Source organism: Myxine glutinosa, chromosome 1 (assembly GCF_964187855.1).
Source record: "Myxine glutinosa chromosome 1, kmMyxGlut1.1, whole genome shotgun sequence".
NCBI lineage: Eukaryota > Metazoa > Chordata > Myxini > Myxiniformes > Myxinidae > Myxine > Myxine glutinosa.
This window is the reverse complement of record NC_136261.1, coordinates 253860145-253882409: the sequence shown is the minus strand read 5'-3', so window position 1 is coordinate 253882409 and position 22265 is coordinate 253860145.

Sequence of the window (22265 nt, the reverse complement as noted above, 5' to 3'; positions counted from 1 at the left end):
ACAACAGGGTGACCATTTGTACCTGGATGGGGATTCAAACCCAGGTTAGACAGCTCAAAGCTGAGTATGGATATGTCAAGATGCATACCTGATCCAAACAATCCCAGAGATGGATGGATGGATGATGATGATGATGATGATGATCACTCCTTTTTGCATCTTCAGATGCACAGGGCTGCCAAAGCAGTATCTTGGCTATTGGGATCAGGATCCTCAAATAGATCATTCATCCTAGTAAGTTGTTACTCATTTTTCCAGGATCGGAAGGATGACAGACTGAGTCAACCCACCTGGTGTTAATTCAACAGCATGACAGGTGCTTGAACTCAGGACGTTGCGATCTCAAGCCAGCAACCTTAACTGTTAAGCCAACACCAGGCTTGTTTTGTTGCATACGTCATCCTAATATTCCTCATCTAATATTCTCATCATGTATATTCTAATCATATATAATCTAATCATCATATATTCTAATCATATATAATCATATATATTATATAATCATCAATCATTTATAATTATATATAACCAATCAATATTCTAATTGTATATAATCATATATATTATATGATCATCAATCATATATAATTATATATAACCAATCAATATTATAATTATATATAATCATATATATTATATAATCATCAATCATATATAATTATATATTACCAATCAATATTATAATTACATATAATCATATATATTATATAATCATCAATCATATAGAATTATATATAACCAATCAATATTATAATCATATATAATCATATATATTATATAATCATCAATCATATATAATTATATATTACCAATCAATATTCTAATTATATATAATCATATATATTATATAATCATCAATCATATATAATTATATATAACCAATCAATATTATAATCATATATAATTATATATATTATATAATCATCAATCATATATAATTATATATATTATATAATCATCAATAATATATAATTATATATAACCAATCAATATTATAATTACATATAATCATGTATATTATATAATCATCAATCATATGGAATTATATATAACCAATCAATATTCTAATTATATACAGTATAATCTAATCATATCATTTAATCATGTACCTCGTTCTAATATTCGTACATTTAAAAATGTTTGATTTCCACGTCATGTAAACTCTAATCACAGTTTTTAAAAATTGAAATACAAGATTGTTGACGCATGACAATAACACAATTTAATGCCAAGACTCAGAGTTGTACTTTTTTCATTCAGAAAGAACAGAACATGTGACAAGACGAAACACATAAAACAGCTGGTAATATTTTGATGGTCACATCAACTTCTTTCAATGCAAAGTTTTACACAGTGCTGCCAAGAAGGTTGAAATGCCCAGGCGGATCAGAGACGCTGGTGAAATGATGACCTGTTTGAGTTCATCAGAAGAAGAATAACTTCCATGAGATCGAGACATTATTTCATGTAACAATAATCCCCCAGTCATCACTTTCTGACTCAACTTGACTTGCCAAAGGAAACTATTTATAAAGAGAATGTTACTTCAATTGCCAATAACACTTTACACAATTACATGTGTTTTGTAGCCGGGTTTGTTTGATACTCGGGTTGAAGAGGATAGCATGACCTGGGTGGGAATACCTCTTAGCTGTTAGCAAATAATGTAAGTATTAAATTTTTTTTAATACAGGCATTGACAGCCGGTTCGTGAATTTCTTGGGTAAAGAAAATAGTGAATGGTAAAAGATGAACCAATAAATTCCACATTCCTGTGCCACCTTCAGTCAAACATCAGGCATTGACAGCGGGTTCGTGAATGACTTGGACATACAATGTACCCAGTGTGAATGTTGCTATATCCAGTCAATGGCGAAACTGCATATGGGGAATCCGCGGATGCCACGGATGGAAACCCTTACGTCATTTCCTCATTCTGCTTTAAACTCAACATCTCTATATATTAATTCCAAACAGCATCATTCATCATTCCACTCACAAATTAACACTATAGTATTAATATATCAAAATATAATGTTAAATCACAATTGTATTCAGATATTATCAAACCAGCGAACCGTCATCATCTGTTCACTTCTGGATTCAGGGGCAAGATCCGAAACCTCATACCTACCTTATGACACCTGTTAGGTCCCCAAAACGTTCTACAGAAGGTTATTACCTTATTACATTTCCTTTTAGTAAAATAGGCAACTGTAATGGTTACTAAACGCGTCCCCCCTGTCCATAACTTTTTGAGATATTATGCGATATAACGTTTTTGGCCTTATCTCTCAATGGTGAAGAATCACTTTTTAAAATTATAGTATCCGGATCCGGAACCGGATCTTCGCAAAAATCGAATCAATTCGTCCTTGTCACACACGCAACTTGTCCATGCAATTTCGTCCATAACCTTTTGAGATATCCTGCTCACAAACAGACAGACAGACAGGGGTGAAAGTATAACCTCAGGCCAACTTTGGTGCCGGACGTATTAACAGGGTAAAGCTCAATGGAAAAATCAGGGTAAAAGGTAAAGCCAAATGCACAACACATAACCCTAAATCAAGTTGTGATTTTTCCACATTATACACAGACATTTCACATGACCCAGTTATAACTTCATTGGACAGAGTAGTAGATAAACGCCATCTCCAGGCATTGCAAATCGTCATTGCCGGGCACCGAAGGGTGACACGCTCGGCTCGGCAGTGACGCACGCTGAAAGAGAGTACTCAGTTTTCACTCTGGTTGTTTGTTTTCTTGGTTGTTGTCCGGGCGATATCTCAGCCATCCTTTGAGATAGGAAGCTGAAATTTCGGCACAATAGTGAGCAAGTCCTTTGTCAAAAACGGTGTTTTTTGTTTTTTTATTAATCAATTAATTGATGAGTTATTTAATTATTAGCGATTAATTAAGTACTTATTTAATTAATTAAATTTCATTTCTTGTCTTTTTGCAATTGTTGTTTTCATGTATTGTTATGCATTATGTTTTCCACTCTGTCAAAGCGCCTTTGGGCTTCTTGAAAAGCGCTATACAAAATATAATTATGAATTATTATTATTATTATAAAGCATTCACCAGAGGTGGTAAAGTTTACATTACAGTCTATCAAAAAAGAGTACAATGGTCTGTGATGACAATTGCCTCATAACTGTCCATGTTCGTGTAGTTTTTTTTCAATACATTTTTCTAAATAAAGCATTAGATTTCTCTTTATCAACAGTTACTTTATATCATTTGGCAACAGGACAGTCTTGCAGATAGTGGGGAAAACCCATGGGTTTTAATCCATTGCCTTTCTTTGCAAATTTGTTCCTGCACATGTACGAGTTTCGGTCCAAAACATGACCAGAGCAGGAATAAACTAACATCTGCGTGAAGGTGTGGAAACCTCTTTATATTAATTGATGATTTACTGGCAATTAAACATGGGTATATATTTGATCAGCTTCATGATGACATATGTCCAAGAAAGCCAGAACTGAAAAAAGGAAAACCAGACTCATATTTACTCCCGCCAGGGAGTAATGCATTCGCTCGTGTCCGTCCGTGTGTGTGTGTGTTCGTGTGTTTGTGAACAAGATATCTGGGAAAGTTCTGAAAGGATTTGGATGAAAGTTGGTGGGATGATTGCCCTTAGGATAAGGAAGAATTGATTAGTTTTTGGTGAAGCTCAGGGTATATTCCGGATCCAGGAATTTTTTTGGGGAATTTTTTGGGGAAATGTTTTTTTCTGTTTTCCTTTAAAAACCATTTTCTCTGAAACAATTGGACCGATTGAGAGAAAATTTTCACCATAGGAGGGAATCGGTCTGCAGAATATTTTAATGGTAATTATGACGTCACAGGTCACGTGGTTTGGCCGCCATATTGTTTTGAGTGAAAAACACTAAAATCCAATGTTCTCCAAAACGCCTGAACAGATCGAGGCCAAACTTTGCAGGCAGAATCGCATACGCATGACGAACAAAAAGTTCAGTGAAAATGACGTAATGCATCACATGGTTTCAGTTATGACGTTTTTAAGCACAAACTTTAAAAACCTAGCTCCTCCCTCATTTGTGATCCAATCGAGGGGAAACTTCACAGATCTGTTCAGCATATCAGTCCACTACAATTCCCTTTTGGAATTTGCAATAGGTCACGTGGTTTGGCAGTCACCGTTAATTAAACGCAAATAATAAAAACATTTATATCTATTGAACCACTTCATTGATCGACGTGAAACTTCATACTCTAGTAGAAGTCATGAAGAGTAACAAGTGATGTGATGACTCCATCTACATCTCGCTGTCTGATGATATGGACCAACTTCTATCTACTCATCCCAACTCTCTCTTCCTCATATGTGGTGATTTCAACTGTCATCATGCCAGTTGGCTGGGTGTGGGTACCTCTCTCACCAGCCATGGCTCCTCAGCAAAGGACTTCTGCGACTCACTGGGACTGACACAATCTGTCAATTTCCCGACCCGGATCTCAGTCAACGGAACATCTTCTCTTCTGGACTTGGTTATGACTAACTTCCCTGAAAATGTCTGCTGCTCTTCTTCTGCTCCGATCGGATCATCTGATCATGTCCTTGTTAAAGTGGACATCTCTCTGACCATCCTCAGGGAGCCTGCTCAGCGTCGACGAGTCTGGCATTTCACTCAGGCCAACTGGCACGGTCTTCAAGCAGCCATCAATCATCTGGACTGGTCTCCCATCTCTACCACCTCTGACATCAACTCATCCTGGGAATTCTTCCAAAGTAAATTGCTCTCTCTCATGCACAGATTTATCCCATCTCGTCTTCAGTTGTCATACCCTTCCTCCCGTCCATGGTACACGGAATCTTGTGGTGAGGCTGTTGCCCAGAAACAACTTGCCTTCGTCTCCTGGAAAGCAAATCCAACGGAAGGAAATCTCATTTCCTTTCACAAAGCCCGAAACAAGTGTGTGTCCACCCTCAGGAGAGCCAGGAAAGAATATCTCTCCGTTCTCAAGACCGAACTCTCTTATCTGTCTCCCTCTTCCAAATCCTGGTGGCGTCTGGTCAAATCCGTTTCTGGTGTTTGTTCCCCCTCCATCCCCTCCCTTACCTCAAACGGCTACACAGCTGACTCCGCACGTGAAAAAGCTGAATGCCTCAACTCTGTGTTTGCCTCTAAATCTTGTGTCCCAAACCCATCCCTCTCTGTACCCACCATACCCGTTGTCGTACCCTGCTGCTCCTGGACTCCGTGTCCTTTCCTCCTGACAAGGTGGAAAAGTTTCTGGCAAACCCTCGACTCTGATTCTGCAACTGGACCCGACGGCATCAGCCCACGGGTCCTAAAATCCTGCTCTGCTGCTCTATCTCACCCTCTCTCTGTTCTCTTCACCCTCTCTTTTGCTCAAGGTCAACTGCCATCTGCTTGGAAATCAGCCAACATCACCGCTTTGCACAAAAAAGGTGCAAAAACAGATCCTAGCAACTACAGACCAATCAGCCTTCTCCCAATTATCAGCAAAGTCATGGAATCCATCATTGCTTCTGATATGAAATCTTTCCTCTTCTCCAATGGCTTGATCTCTGATCATCAATTTGGTTTCAGACCAGGTCACTCTACTCTGGACATGCTGCTTCTGCTGTCTCAACAATGGATGGAGGTCCTCAATGCCAAACAGGAAATTAGAGCTGTCTCCCTCGACATATCACGTGCCTTCGACACGGTCTGGCACCCCGCTCTGCTCACCAAACTCTCCTCCTTTGGTATCCATGGAAATCTCCACGCATGGCTGGCGGACTTCCTCTCTAGTCGTCGTCAACGTGTGGCCCTGAATGGGTTTCTCTCATCTCCTCTTCCTGTTCAGGCTGGAGTTCCCCAAGGCAGTGTTCTGGGCCCCGTGCTTTTTCTGGTCTTCATCAATGATCTCTCTGACTCTCTCGAAAATCCTCTCTATCTCTTTGCTGATGACTCCACTCTCTGCCGCTCCATTCCTCTTCCCTCAGATCGGCAGTCTGCTGCCTCCTCACTCTCTGAAGACCTGGACAAAATCACAGACTGGTCAAACAAGTGGAACATGTCTTTCAATCCTGACAAATCTCACACTCTTACTATGTCTCTCCGAAAAGATCGACTGGACAACCCTCCCATCTACTTTCTCAACAATCCTCTCCAAGAATTTCTGTCGCTCAAGATTTTGGGTCTCACTATCTGCCATGATCCTTCTTGGGAAAACCACATTTCCAAGCTGGCCTCCAAAGCCAGTCGCCGACTGGGCATCCTCCGTCGTGCGAAGTCCTTCCTCGGCACACCTGAGCTCCTCACCACATACAAGGCTTTCATCCGCAGCTCAATGGAATACTGTTCTCCCCTATGGGCCGGTGCTCCTGCCTCACACCTAGCTCGGCTTCACGCTGTTGAAACCAAAGCTTTCAGAATTATTGGAATCTCCCGCGATGAAGCTATCTCTGAGGGCCTTTCACTCACTCACCGCAGGCAGGTAGGTGGTCTTTCTGTCTTCTACCGACTCCTCTCCGGCCTTGCACCCCCAGCTCTCTCTGTGCTCTGTCCCCCAAATATTCCTACAGGTCGCACAAGATCTGCCAGCAACCCTCTGATGGTTAAACTGCCGAAATCTCGGCTCTCCGCTCACCTTCACTCTTTCATTCCTCTTTTCTCCCGCCTCTGGAACAAACTACCTCACTCCCTTCAATCCCACTCCTCCCTCCAGGTCTTTAAAACAGCTGTTCACCACCATCTCTTATCTTCCCCCATCCAAAACCTTGATCTTTTCTACCCCCGCTAATTCACCCCAGATCCACCTTGTTTGAAATTCCAACTTCTTTCCTGTAAGTCCTGGCAGGGTCCATATGTTTTATACCTCTCCCACTGCCCCCTTCCCACGCCCCCCCCCCCCCAAAGCCCTCGCCCTCTCTCAGATCTCTCGATGTCTCCATGTCTCTCGGTCCCTGCTCTCAAATGTTGTGTTTGTGTCCTTCCCCCTCTCTCCCCATCTTGTCTACCGCTCCCTATGTTATATGTTTTATGTGTCGGTTTGTCTTTCTGTGTGATTAATGTTCGCTCTTTCACGAGCCTCGAACTTGTATACAAAAAAAAAAAAAAAAAAAAAAAAAAAAAAGTGTGCAAAATTTGAAGATGATTGGATGTACAGTCTGGAAGCTAGAAGTTGTTATTGCGTGAAGAAGAACAGTCTTCGACTGTGGACGATTAATTATTTATCACATGTACAGACTTGCAGGCATCGTTTGACACAATCTCCCGGGTTAATTTGAACCTCAAATAAAATTATAATTCTAGATTTGTCAATGGCTGAGGTATATTAACAAACGAATAAAACACATTTGGCAAAATTCCAACTTTTTAAAAAAAAGATTGCATATTCACCCAGGGTTGTGAGAGGCTGAAGAAGAAGAAACCTCGCATGGGCTTCCCAGACCAAATAAATAATTCTGGTTCTGGCTCTGCGATTTTCAGGTTTATTACTCCCGCCAGGGAGTAATGCATTCGATCGTGTCTGTCCGTGTGTGTGTGTGTTCGTATGTTCGTGTGTTCATGTGTTTGTGAACAAGATATCTGGAAAAGTTCTGAAAGGATTTGGATGAAAGTTAGTGCGATGATTGCCCTTGGGATAAGGAAGAATTGATTAGTTTTTGGCGAATCTCAGGATATTATTCCGGATCCAGGAATTTTTTTGGGAAAGATTTTTTCTGTTTTACTGCATTAAAGCTTTTATTCTTATTCTTAAATGATGTTTTTCTCCTCTAATTCCGAGATATATCAAAATAAATTCTCTGACAGTTAGGGCCTACTTTCTTTTTCATTTATTGTTTTGGGGAGAGGGGATGTTAAACAAAACGTATTATTCCAACTAAACCCACGGCGGGAGTATGCGCTCTACTAAGTGGCGTTCTAGTTTATCATATATATTACTTCCCCACCCCCCAGATGTATTTCTGCCTTGGACAAATGTCGTGCGAAGATGTAAAAATAGCTCATCATGGCGTTTCGTGTGGCACACCTACAGGAGTGTAAAATTAATGTAACCACAAATTATTCAGTCAATGCCGTCCCACATATAGTGGGGCAAATTAGCATAACAATTGTGCATTTTGTGAGCAAAGCACCAAATTTGGCACACTAGTAGACTATCATATTATGAAAAGATCTGGATATTGGGCCATCTCAGATTCAGAGATTTGATTTTTGCAAGATTTCGATTCGATTGGGATCGAAGAGAACACCTTCTTCGTCTTCTGTACAGTGAAGTTGCCAGCCCTGAATTCTCTGGCTACATCTGGGTGCTTCATTGGGAGTGCAACCATGTCCCTCAGGTGAACAGGGACCCACCTGGCATAGTGTGTGTGGTCTAAGGCATGGAACCATGGGACCAGTTCCGTCAGGGCATCAAGGTACATCGTGAATGAAGCCTGCCGCAGAGAACGCATGTATACCAGTACCAACATCTCTAGTTCCAGCACAGTTGCCCAGTACTGAAAGTTGGGAATGTCTTCTCCTCTCTGGTGACACCAGTCTTCGAACTCAGGCAGGTCTTCTGCATCATCAGCATATGTCATACAGTGGCGTTCATACGCACGGTGGGCAGGATGTGCAGTGCCGCTGCAGTGATTTGATGAGCTCTTCTTGTGCGGGTGACGTGGGCAGCTCGCAGGAAGGAGTCGGCCGTCCCTGGCGTTGCAATCTCAGCTTGCAAATCTGCAAAATCTGCAAATATTGCAAAAATCAAATCTCTGAATCTGAGATAGCCCAATATCCAGATCTTTTCATAATATGATAGTCTACTAGTGTGCCAAATTTGGTGCTTTGCTCACAAAATGCACAATTGTTATGCTATGTTTAGCTTAGCTGCCGGACTAATATGATTTTCTTTTTAAACAGTCGTTAGTGTTGTTTAACAGTAGACTGAAATAAATTCGGAGGAAACTCGATGTTCTTGATGCATACTTATTGCAAACCCCACAGACTAACGGACCCAAGCCGCCTCGACTAGCTATGCCTCCAGGTAAGCTGCTAGCTAGGCTGCAAAGATCTTTAGCTAATATAACTGCTTAAATGAGTCTTTAAGCATGAATCATGTAATATATTTAATGTCAAATTTTTCTAGCCATCTAGTTTTGTCATAACCATCATGGTATGTCATTGTTTGTTTTGCATTTTTTGGCTTTGTCATTGTTTGGCATTGTTTTTGCTATTTCTAGCAAAAATGGTGTGTCATTGTTTGTTTTGTCACCTTGTCATAAATGTCATAGGAGATGGGCTAATAACAAAAACAACAATGACAATAATAGCATAATAATATTAACAATAGTAGTACCGGTAGTAAAAATAACACAGATACTAACCTGACCTCCACCCTAGCCCCTTCACCTTGCCCCCCTCCCTCCCCTCTTCTTCCGGCCACGATGATAGGGAGCAGGTGGTTCTAGTTTATTAAATACCGTACAACAAAAAAGTGACTTTTAGTTTTACATGCATAATTTTCTACATGAACAGATAGTGCAGGCAGAATCAATTCACCAAGCTTGTTCCTCACATACTGATGCGGGTGTGGTTTAAAAACAGGAACAACCAATCAACTCTGAGAACAGGGGAACGGAGAGAGGGTGAAGAAGAAGAGTTGGCTTTGCGCAGACTTTCGACTCTTGAGGAGTTTTGAGCTAAAAGGCGTGATAACATGGAGCGAGTGAATATCGTACTTCACTGTTCTTTGGTTTCCCATGGGACTATCAGCAGAGTTCTGCTTCATCACCCGCTGACTGTTCACCAAACCCGACAAACTTCTCTACTTCCTGTGGTTATTTTTTTTCTTCCGCCATTTTAGATCGCCTTTTGCTAGTGGAATATTTTCTTTTAACCACTGCTCGGATCACCCCGAAGCATTGGTATTTTTGTCTCCTGAAAATCAACATTTCGCGACGTGTTTACCCGCCAAGACCTTCGAGCAGCTTCTGGGGGAGCATTGGCTGCATCTCGGTGGAACATCCACCTTTACTTCCGTTTTGCCCCGTTCGTCGAGGATAACAGAGACAGAGGATTCATAGCAAGCATCTAACCACCATATGACCACATGTGTCGAAATTCACACACGTCATTTATACAATGGTGCAACATTCTTAATGAAGCATTTAATGATGAATTAATCATGAATTAATCATTAATTAATTATGAATGATAATTAAGATTTAATTTTCTTAATGAAGCATTTGAGAGGTTAAACCTCTCATTTCCCTCCCCACTCTTTTCAGCTTTTTCTTTATCAGACGTGTGGACCTCGGACCAGACTTGCGATGAAATGGACATCTGTTATGGTTACCAACGCCACCGAAGGTGGGTGGAGGTTATGTTTCCACCACTGTCTGTCTGTCTGTGAACAAGATATCTCAAAAGGTTGTTGACAGATTCGGACGAAATTTTCGTCCGAAAATACGAGAAAATTCCAACTTCTTTCCTGGAAGTCCCGGCAGTGTCCATATGTTTTATACCTCTCCCACCCCTCCTTCCCATGCCCCCCCCCCCCCCCACTAAAGCCCTCTCCCTCCCACAGATATCTCGATGTCCCTGCTCTCAGATGTTGTGTTTGTGTTCCTCCCCCTCTCGCCCCATCTTGTCTACCGCTCCCCATGTTATATGTTTTATGTGTCGGTTTGTCTTTCTGTGTGATTAATGTTTGCTCTTCCACGAGCCTCGATCTTGTATTTAAAAAAACAAAAAACAAAAAAAAACAATGCATTTTAAAGCATTTTCAGTGTTTGCCATGAGACAGAGTCGAAGAAGTGAGAAATTCGTTAAAATGACAGTTTCTGTATTTGAATAACAGCTTAAGTGCTGAGCGAAGTGGATGTACTGGGTAGTGTGCATTTATTCTGCAGGTTAAGCTGCTCATGACTTCATGTATTTTTGTTGTGAGAAGTGGTGGCATAATAGTTTTTCCCTTTTATCTCATTTTGATCCCACCGAACTGCATGCCTTCTGAAGTGTAGTGCTGGAAATTACTGAAGCTCGTCATGCGCGTGTAATGTGTCATCAAAGCTCCGCCCCTTTTGCGCCATGAAGAGAGTGCCATTTTGTTTGTGTGGCAAAGCCAGTCATCTGTGTGGGCTCATGTCGTGTTTCTTGATTTTGTCATAATCTCGTGTGGGTATTTTTCGTATAATAATCAAAAGCACATTGTGTAGAATTTGTATAAATGATTGATGCAACTGTCACTATTGTATTTTGTTGAATTAGCATGGTGATGAGAATTTCTCTCGAACCGTGAATGCGGACCTACTGTGCAAGATGCGCAGTATTGTACTAAATGCATTTTAAAGTAAAGTTGTTGAAAATAAATACCTTAATTATTTTACCATATTATCCTGATATGTGGAACCATTTTTAGAGGCCTTTTTCCCTGCAGAGCAAAGGTTGGTTCCTTTTTCGGGCACCTTTGTCCCCTTTATGAAGCAATGTTTTATGGCTGGATGCCCTTCCTGCAGCCAACCCTGTTAGTCGCCTCTTGCGACACACATGGAATTACCAGTGAACTGGTACTCAATTTGCGACACACATGGAATTACCAGTGAACTGGTACTCAATTTGCTGACCTCGGAAGGATGACAGGCTGAGTAAACCCACCTGGCGTTAATTCAGCGATCGACCGGGATTCAAACCCAGGAATCCTCGGATCCCAAGCCAGCACCCTAACTGCAAAGCCAACACCAGGCTATCCTGATATGTGGCACGAGTTATTTTTCTTGATTTCATAGCTATGTCTGATATGTTTGGAATATTGTGTCTTATTAATTCTGATGTATGAACTTAATTGATTACTTTTGTCGATACCGAACCATATTTCTCGATTTCATGGATGCCACTGGATCAACCTGTATTGCTTCACGAGTTATCAAACAGAGTGACCACTATATTCGTCATGGGTGTGTGTCTGTCTGTCTGTCTGTCCGCAGCATAACTACCCGATGATATCATCCGATCTTGATGAAACTTGGGTGGGAGGTTGATATCATGATCTAGTTGTGTCCTGCCTAGAGTGGGCGTATTGCGCCCATTGTGGGCGGAGCCACGCCCGAAAAAACATGTCTTTTTAGGGTGTAATCGAGTTCAAGCTACATCTTCTCCAAGGGCTTTGGTGGAATTTGACAGGGGTTTCGGTATTTGGTTCGGCCAATGTCATGTGTCTAGCCCCACGGAGCTCGATTTTTCATTTTCGCCCCAAGGTCAAGGTCACAAGGTCACGAAATTTAGAAAAGTCGATTTTTGATGGTTTTATTACATTGTTCGCTTCCTGATAGGGTGAAATGTCGTACATGTTTTTATATTATCACATACATCATGAAATACAAGTTTTTCAACAAATTTCAGAATCTTAGACCTTAGACCTTTGAAGGTCACAAAGGTCAAATATTCAAAGTTGTCGGAATCAAACCGAATTTTCGGTATTGTGTAGCTAACTAACCTCATAACTGATTATACATTATTTTCTATCTCATTTCAAGGTCAGTAACGTCCGTTTTGACATTTCAAGGTCATAAAGGTCAAATTTTCAAAGTTGTCAGAATCAAACCGAATTTTCAGTATTGTGAAGCTAACTTGTCTCATAACAGATCATACATTCCTATTTATATATTTTCAATGTCGGTTTTGACCTTTATCATTGAATACCGCTTGCTCATGAACCATCGTCGTCTCCTGACTTGTACTCTTTTTTAATGTTGAAAGCTCCATTCACAGACTATATATTTCTCATCGAGGCCAGGCCTTAAATATAATAGCTGCATTGATAGAAAAGTGAAGAAAGAGAGAATAGTCTGACAGTTTTTGAGGAAGTAAAAAATCTGCTTTTTAAAAAGGGGAAGATCATAAGTGTTTGAAAGTACATGGGAAGATAACGAGCTCCAGAGTTTGGCAGTGGAAGGGAAGAAACAAACATCATAACGGCCCACCCTTGAGTTGCCAATGGCCACACAATAATCATGTGATGTAGCTTTCCGTAGTCTCGCTAATGGTGGAGGTACACAAGCAGCTAGTTCTTGGGACAGAAATCGAAGTACTATCTGTAGAAAAGAGAGAGGGAGACTACTTTGTGGTGTAATTCGAGTGGGTCGAGTTTTGAGGTCAGATTTGGAGAGTTGATAATTTGGGTTACTTTGGATTCAATTCTGTCCAGGAGGTATGTGGAGCTAGAACCACCTAGAACCAGAGTACTCCATACAAGGACGAATCAATCCTTTATATCGTTGAAGCAACTGTTGAGAGGAGAAGAATCTTCGACATCTGAACAGGACTCCTAGTTTCTTCGAAGCAGAATTAGCTATTTGTGTAAAGTGTGGATTGCAGGATATATTTGATGTTAGGGTAAAACCTAGTAGGATTATTGTATCACATGGTGTAATTGTGGAACCTTCAAAGGAAATTGGAGGGTTGACAGGAGTTATAGAGAGAGATAGAGAGAAATAGAGATAGAGATAGAGATAGAGAGAAAGAGAGATAGAGAGATAGAGAGAGAGAGAGAGAGAGAGAGAGAGAGAGAGAGAGAGAGAGAGAGAGAGAGAGAGAGAGAGAGAGAGAGAGAGAGAGAGAGAGAGAGAGAGAGAGAGACTTGACTTTTAAGGTCATTTATTACAAAAGTATTTAAAAAAGCACAACAAACCAAGTAATTCAATAGCAGTCAACAAAATAATTAAATCAAGGAATTGAAAAACATGACATTAATTATAATTAGAGCAGCAAAAAAAGTTCATCTCCCTCCACCTTGCACAGGATTTCAGCTTTGCACCATTTTTGAACAAAGTGATCAAGCCGAGAAGTCTCTCGGTAAAAATTAAATTCAATTTTAAGGCGGGCAGACACAAGGCCTTTAAAGGCTAACAAAATTCTGCATTCCGGTGAGCTTGTCCCAGAGACCCGACTCTTCCGCGTAATATATATCGCGAGTTTCGCCTCGGCAAGTAAAAAATTAACGATTTGAGAACCGACATTCTCGTTAGACACAGGCATGCAGTACACAAAAAGATAAGAAGAAAAACAAAAACCGAAATTCTGGAAGACATATTTCAGGAGTTGAAAAAGTGGAGCCAGCCTTTGGCATCCGACATATGCATGGAAAGTGTCCTCGGAGTGATGGCAAAAAGGGCAGTCATCAGATGTCACGAGGTTCAGTCGTTTAAGAAACGCGTTGGAAGGCAAAGAATAGTGTGCAAGCCTCCACTGTATATCACCGGCACGTTTAGACACAGGTAACGCGTACATCGACGACCAGGTAGGAGAGGATGGAGCCCCTGCAGGTAGAAGCTCTTTCCAGTGGGTGGTCAGTGGGCTATTGGGGTTAGCAGAGATGACAACATTAAGACATTGCACATACAAAGTAGCCTTTGCACAGGCTTGTAGAGAGAGAGAGAGAGAGAGAGAGAGAGAGAGAGAGAGAGAGAGAGAGAGAGAGAGAGAGAGAGAGATGGGAACAAATAGAGTTTTAGAAACCTCTAACTGGTTGTGTCTAGTCATCTAGATATGCTAGATATACCAACGTGACAAGACTTAATATTTTGTTAGTTTACTCTTCCTATTAGTCTGTAACCTGGTAATATTGCACTACAACTGATATATTTACCTGTGCTTTTATATTGTAAGATTGTAATTGCGGTGTATTGAGTCATTGTTATTTAATTTGCTTCACAGGATTTACTGACCTATGGCTTCCTTTTGGTGCCAGTAAACCACACATAGAAAACCTCAACTCAACCTCAAAACCTCAATCTCCTTGTTGTTTCTCACCAACCTATGGGATTCTGGCATGGAGGGGAAGGGCAGGAAGGAGTGGAAGTTTTGCCCTTGACATTATGTAATATAATCTGTGATGAGCATCTATAATAATAAAAGGCAATGTGTGTGTATTTAGTGTTTAGCCAAAGCTGCGAGCTTCCAATATTTGATGCACTGATCATAGTTTGAAATTCCTTACACTTTTACTGTGGATTTACCTTTCCAAAATCCCGTGTCACTCACTGCTGGATATTTTTAGAGACAATTAGAACTCTCCCCTCTTTCACCTTCAGCGACTCTCTTTATTTCTTTCTTTATTTGTACAACATCCTGTATCTACCTACCACGGTTCTACTTTGGTACACTTACTTATTGATCAACATTCGAACAGTAGGCCTAAAACATTTGGAGCACGTACGATTCCAGTTACCAAGTTCTATGGCACAGGTGGTAGCATTTGATCGTTATGGATGGTATTGCTTTGAAATTTTCAGAAAGATGTGTTGTTACAGCTGCAACAGCGATTATGGTTACTGGAATCCGATGTAATATTCGTGTTACAGCCATTCGCAAATCAGAAATGTGCATTTTTGGAGTGTAACTGCACAGTTAAGATTTTCGAGGCATGTTAATTTACATTAATGAAAAGGAAATTGGAAAGAAATCCCACTTATGCCAAACATTCACAGCATTTGGAATATTCACTCAGTGTGCAGTTTTTCGATATTTGTAATGCAGCACAGCCCAGTGTATTGTATGTATTACACGCAAACCTTCACTTACATAAAAACAGAGCGCTGTTTTTGACAGAGAGCATGTAATTATAACCAATATTATATCAATATACACACGGATACAGAAGCCTACACTTTCCTAGGTCATTTATCAGGATTATTGTATTTTTCTAATACATCTCCTGCATCATTTGCCAGTGAACTGATGAGAAAAAGAAATAAGTACTTGCTACGTAGTCCTTGTCAAAACGATTTATATTTTTTTATTCAGAAAAAAGTTAGTTTCAAAACTTGTTCAAACTTTTTGCAATAGACTATCTTAGAAATATGAAAAAAAACGAAAATAATGACGTCACAATAGCTAATGAAAAACTCAATGCAGTGCTTCCTCAACGTAATAATCCAATTCCACCAAACTCAAAAAGTTTTAGTCATGCGATTGTGTTGAATAATATTGTGAGTGCTATGAAACCAGCCCCTGGGGAGAGAACATCCATGAACATGTAGAAGGGTAAACTCCTTAAAATTAGTTATGCCATTAGTTTATTGTACAGATAAGCACCCCCTCCCCCCATTGTTTAGAGGGAAACGGGACAAATGCTTAGTGTGGTTATAGTTAGGTCATCGCCGTGTGCTTCAATTTTCCTAATGTTGTTATTCTTAACTCTCCAACTCCTTTCCATCCGTCAATTTAATTACCATCACCCATTTACCGTACTTGTTATTCCACTCATTTCATATTCCTCTCATTTAATTATCCTCCCCAAATTACCACCTATTCGTTCTTTGCATCCATATTGGGTACAAACCCATTATCATTTACAAATTTCCACCTTTTTAATATTTCGTTAGAGGAGGAGCAGTCGATTCCGAGGAAAAGCCGGACCATTGGAATAATTGTCGCCACGAGGGCGTCGGCTGGTGAGCACAGCCAATGAGGACACACTGTTTTGAGTCAAAGGGCACACCAAGACCTCTGCTCCTGGAAAATCTACTTCCCACAAACTTTTCTCCCTCATGTCTCTACCATGCTCAAGCGGCTTAAAAGCTGTAACGCCAGGCCATTTGCTGGAACACGCTGGGGACCCGAGGACAATCTGCCTGCCTGGTCGTGCCAAGAGAGAATACCCAGGAGAGAATATCACTTCCTTTCATTGGAATCATTGTAATTGCTTCAACCATTATTGTGCTTAGTAGGATGACATTTATGAACATTTTGGAATTTTGCGATCTCTCAATTTGGTATTTTAATGATGAATTCTAGCGTCTTTTTCATCCTTGGTAGTTATGGAAACATTTAAGAATAAAATGTACGTTTTTTGAAAGGCGTATGGCTTCATTTTGTAGTAGATATTCAGCATATCATATTCTACACATTTGATGGGGCGGCCATTTTTTTCCAGTGCCATCCCTACATATGGAGTACAGTAAGTACGGCCATGCTGCATTTGTGCACTGTATTCATCCAGGTTTTGTTGTCTCGATTCCCTGTGTCTTTCTTTAAAAGACACGATCACTTATAAGGACATGTCCGCCATCTCAGTCCATCTTCCGAGCAATAATTATGTGTTTAAAATTAAATCATCGTTTGCATGGAAATAATATTTTTTCCATATTTAATTAAAATTTAATAATTTATTTTCCTCAATTGGGATAATTTAATGGAATAAATGGAGATACAGGAGTTTCAAATGTTAAGCCATAAATTGGCAAACCCCCTGACTTGGCCCTGACGTCATGTCTACCAACATATCACCAACATGCTTAACAAAATTGATATAAGTTATTGTACCCTCACACGGATTGTTCATTGCATTTGCCTCTGTCCCTACGTTGGAAGTTAGATTATTATTTGTCCACATAAGGTAATCCAAAGGGTAAAATAGGGAGAGCAAACCCTAACCATGGACCAGTAGCCTGGTCCACCTGTGAGCACAAGCACAAAGTGAGTGAAAAGGATGGAAGTTGCTTAATAAACTAGTCCGGCTGTATTTATTTACATGCAGGGCAACTACACAAGTGTCATTCTTTCTGTCTTTTGTATAAATGACAAAATATTGCAATCGCTTTAGTTTTATAGCACTCTCCAGCCTTTTAAACTCCCTTCATCTCGTAAAACATTGGACGGTGTAGTGGCAGCAACCCCATTAGAGAGTAACACCAGACAAAATGGAGCAAAGAAAAAACGGTGGGACAACCAACATTCACCACAGCACAAAGTACTGAAAAATAGAAAGATGGGAACAGTGTCTCAGCTAAAACGATAATGGGTGAGAGATTGAGGTCACAGTAGGAAAAAAAATTGAAATTCTACCAGAAAATGTTTCAGACAATAGAATCAGGAAGACAATTCCACAGGTGAGAAAAGAGGACTATGAAAGAATGGGAGTGTTGAGGTGAGACCAGGAGGGTAACAAGGAAAGGGTTTCTGGCAGAATGCATGCAAATTTGAAGGTCAGACACTAGACAATGAGGTTGACAGGGCAGGATGAGCAAAAGCAGATTATAGTTGGTTTAAAAGAAACAAGACCGAGAGTCCAACAATGGCGTAGCCAGCCGGGTTTGGATCTGCTGAGTGGAGGATCTGCTGTCCCCCTGTCATGTGACCAGAACCTCAGCTCTCATTGGTGGACGTTTGTGAGGGACACACATACATATTCTAACGGATTTGAGAATCCTGTAATTTTTGTAAATACCACCCTTTGTAAATGTCATGATCTGTGTAAATACCTCCATAATTGTAAAGGTCAAAGGTCGTCCCCCTTAGTTAATTCATCGCATACACCTAGCCAATCTTAGAACCTCTAACTAGTTATTTCTTATTCTATGTAGTTTAAGGCTCTGTTGCCCAGTAATTGACACTCCATTGCACCGAATCAAATAAGGATAGCTCCCCTTCAATAATTACATTTCCCAGCCAAACTCTCCCTCTCTGGGTAAAGCAGCTTGACAAGCGTGGGGTGCGCGCCCTCTCAACTGGCCTGGGTTTGGAAGCGGCGTTCGCTGCTATGGTGAATATGTGCTCCGTGCTCTGTTTGGACAGGAAGGGCGGGGATGCCGAAAAGAGACAAGCCCAGGGCACGCCACGAGGGGCGGGGCTGTTCAGCCCCATGACCAAATAAGGATACAAGCCCGTGGCTCGCCACGAGGGGCGCGCAGTGCGGCTCCATGCCCAAATAAGGATACAAGACCATGGATTGCCATATAAGGCCACCAACACAGAGTATGGGGGCGGTACCCAAATGGCCGAGGGCGTGTCACGACCCCGCTTGATATATGCGTGCGACAATCGCGCAAGGGAGGACCGCAGCAGATGACCGAAAGAGCCCGAGGCATGTCGAGGCAAGAACGAGCCCTGCCGCGTGGAACGAACGAGATACGTGTGCCGCCGCCGCCCTGCTCGCTCCCAGCCCGGAGAGGACCTGCTTGCTGTGCGCCCTGCTAAACCTTCCAGCCTTGTGGTCCTACCTTCCTGTCCCTCCAGCCAATCCACTCTGCAATTCCATATTCATGTGAGTGAGTTCGTTCTGTCTGTATTGTCCTGGGTATAAGTAAGACTGCATAGATAAGCTAGAAATTGCTCTGTGTCCTTCTGCTCCTTCCATTTCCCTGTAAATTACATTTCTTTTCTTCCCTGTTTTGGTCGTGTGTAAATAATAATAAATCCTGTTCTTCCTACCTTGCCTTCTTTCCTTCACATCCGTTCGTCCTTGTCTTTTCCATCATTGAATACCTGTGGCACGATTTGGCCAACGTTTCGGAATCGGGTTAGTGACTGCTAATGACTCGAACTTCGGGTTGCTAAAAACCACTCGGCAACTAGACCATCTAAAACCGGGGTTCCAGCGGGAGTCCCTCCCCTGCTTCGCGGTCAGGAGTGGCACTCAGGTCCTTGGGACTTTTCGTAGACCAAATACCCTGGCTGCTCCCGACCGGAAGGAGCATTGGGACCCCCAGGACTCACGTCAGTCAGTCGCGGACAAGGGGATTAATCCCCCCTTCTTAAGGGGAAAAGGGGCCAACGTTGAGATCCGTAACAATTGGTGTCAGGAGCGGGATTCAGACCTGAAGTGCGCTTTGCGCACTCAAATTACGAGTGGTAAAATTTTTTATTTAACACCACAATTTTAAAATCGTGCCATGGATAGTCAAGGCGATTGGGTGCCGGGAGGGGAGTTAGAAGAGGGGTTAGAAGCGACCCAGGACCCCAGGGAAATGTATATGGGGGAGAGAGAAGAGGAGAGCAATGAGTATGTGGTTCGAGAGGTCTCAGGCACACAAGATGGCGCCCTCGCGCACGAGGTTTCAGGTGCACAAAATGGCGGCGCTTAGCACGTGGTCGCGGCAGCCGAGCCCGAGATGCCGGAGTACATGAGAGTATTTATGATGCAAATAATGGCCAAATTAGACCCCCAAAAAGAAGAGACGAGGGCTCAGGGTGAGCAATTGGGGGCAATGAGGGATGAAGCGCGGGGTAACAGTGAGCAATTGGGGGCAATGAGGGACGAAGCGCAGGGTACCAGTGAGCAATTGGGGGCAATGAGGGACGAAGCGCGGGGTACCAGTGAGCAATTGAAAGACGGGTTAAGTAATATGGGAAATCAAATCGGGGGGCTAGAAGCCAAATTTGAGGGGTTAGACAAGAAATTTGAAGGGTTAGACAACAGGTTGGAAGAGCTAGAAGGTAAATTAGGGGGACAACTGGAGGACATGGGTAATCAAATGGGGGAAATGAAGGAGGGGTTAACGGGGTTGGAAAATAGAATGGCTGCTCAGGGGAACCAGATGGAAGGGGTGAAGAATGGGTTAGGGGGGTTAGAAAACACTATGGAAGGCAAATTGAGGGAAATAGCGGAGCAATGGGAGATCAGATAGAGGAGGTGAAAATCGGGTTGGAAACTAAATTGGATGCCCAGAGGAATGATTTGGAACAGATGAGGGCAGCATCAACCAAAGAGATGGGGGAAATGGGGGAGGAGATCAGACGAGGTGTGGGCGAGGAAGTCGTGGGGGTACGCGAAGAGGTAAAGCGAGGTGAGGAGCGTATGGAGAAAGAGGTGAGAAATAGTACGGCTAGGTTACAGGGGGGAATAGAGGATCTGACGAGGGGAGTAGAGCAGCTGACGGTGGGACAAAAGGAATTAGTGGAGCAAGTGGAAATGAACACGGCGGTAATCGGGGGGTTAAAGGCGACACATAAATAAATAAAAAAAGAACTTATAGCGCCAAAGAGGGAATGTCAGATGGTACATGAGGGGTTGACAAAGAGGTTGGACGAGGTAACAGAAGCAATGGAGACGAAAGAATGGGAAGTAAGGACGCACATAGAAACGACCAAGGTGGCATTAGAGGAAGAAATTGAGGGGGCGCACCGGGAAATGAAAGAGGTGAAGCAAAAGTTAGAGGAAGTGCAAGAGGGGGTGAGTGAAATTAAGAAGAGATGGAAGGAAACTAAGAGAGAGATAAAGGAGGAGGTGATGGAATTGGTGCAAGGTCTGTGCTCAAATCGTGATGATGTGCTTACTAACCAAATAACGAGTTTGCAGGTGGCGGAGGAGGAGCGAAGATGAGGTACCGAGGTGAGTGGCGATATACTCGGAAATGTATATGGTGTGAGGGGATATTCAGTCGGCTTGGGTGTTGGTCTGGACCCGGGCGTTTGTGAGAGGCCACTGGTAAGGTGTGCGACAGGTACAGAGTGTGAAGGAGGAGGTGTGCGAGGATGTCCGACATTGGGGTGTGTAAGGAAAAAGTGCGCGCCGAGGAGTGAGTGTGCTGTCGAGAGTGAGTTGGTCGTGGTGCAGGTGCGGGGGGGCACCTTGAAGCGCGTAATGGGGGGTGTTACAGGGGATGTAACGGAAGAGTGCACACCTGTGGTGAGTGTTACGGAGGACGTAACGGGAGAGTGTGCACAGGAGGATGCACGAGAAAGGGGTGTAACGGACGGGTGCATGATTTCAGAGTGCGCTGTCGAGAGTAAGGGTGAATGCGCGACCGAGTGTGGTGGTGAGAGTAGTGAGAGTGACACGGAGCACGAGTTGGTTGTGGCAGGTGAGAGAGAATGTACACCTGGAATGAAAGGATGCACACCTGGAATGGTCGAGCGCAAGTGGGAATGCACACTTGAGTTGGTTGTGAAACACGTGATTGGGTGTGCAGATGAGTGCACACCCGTGGTTGTCACAGAGGATGTGACTGAGGAGTGGGTGCAAAGAGGTGTGTTGATGAGGTGTGCGAACGACAAGTGTGTGCCAAGGTGTGTGGTGGTCAGGTGTGTGACGAAGTCTATGAGTGTACCTGGGGGGTGTGTAAGAGAAGGTGCAATGACGAAGTGTATGGAGACACCTGGATGTGTGAGCAAGGAACGGAACGCGTGGTGTGAGCATGCAAGTGAAGCATCGACGTTAAACGGAGCAGCGGTTAGACCGACTTTTAGCCGAAGCAAGCCCTCGGTTTGTGCCGGGCTTTGTGTGCAGCGGGAACCAGTGGGGATCGTAACCACGGCGGTTTCGAAAGAACCGCCATGCGCGATCCACGCCGGGCCTCGCTCTGAACGGTCGCGTCTGTGCTCCGCTAAGCAGAGCGGGCGGCCCGGTTCGAGAACAGGTAGGAAGGGTCGACACGGTGACCCCTTGTGGTTGCAGCGCTCCGGCCGGCCGAGATTGGGGCATCGGACGGTTCCGTGCCGAGATGGTGCGTGGAATCTCGGCCCGAGTAAACCTCCTTCCCTGCACTGAATGCCGGACGGACCAAACCG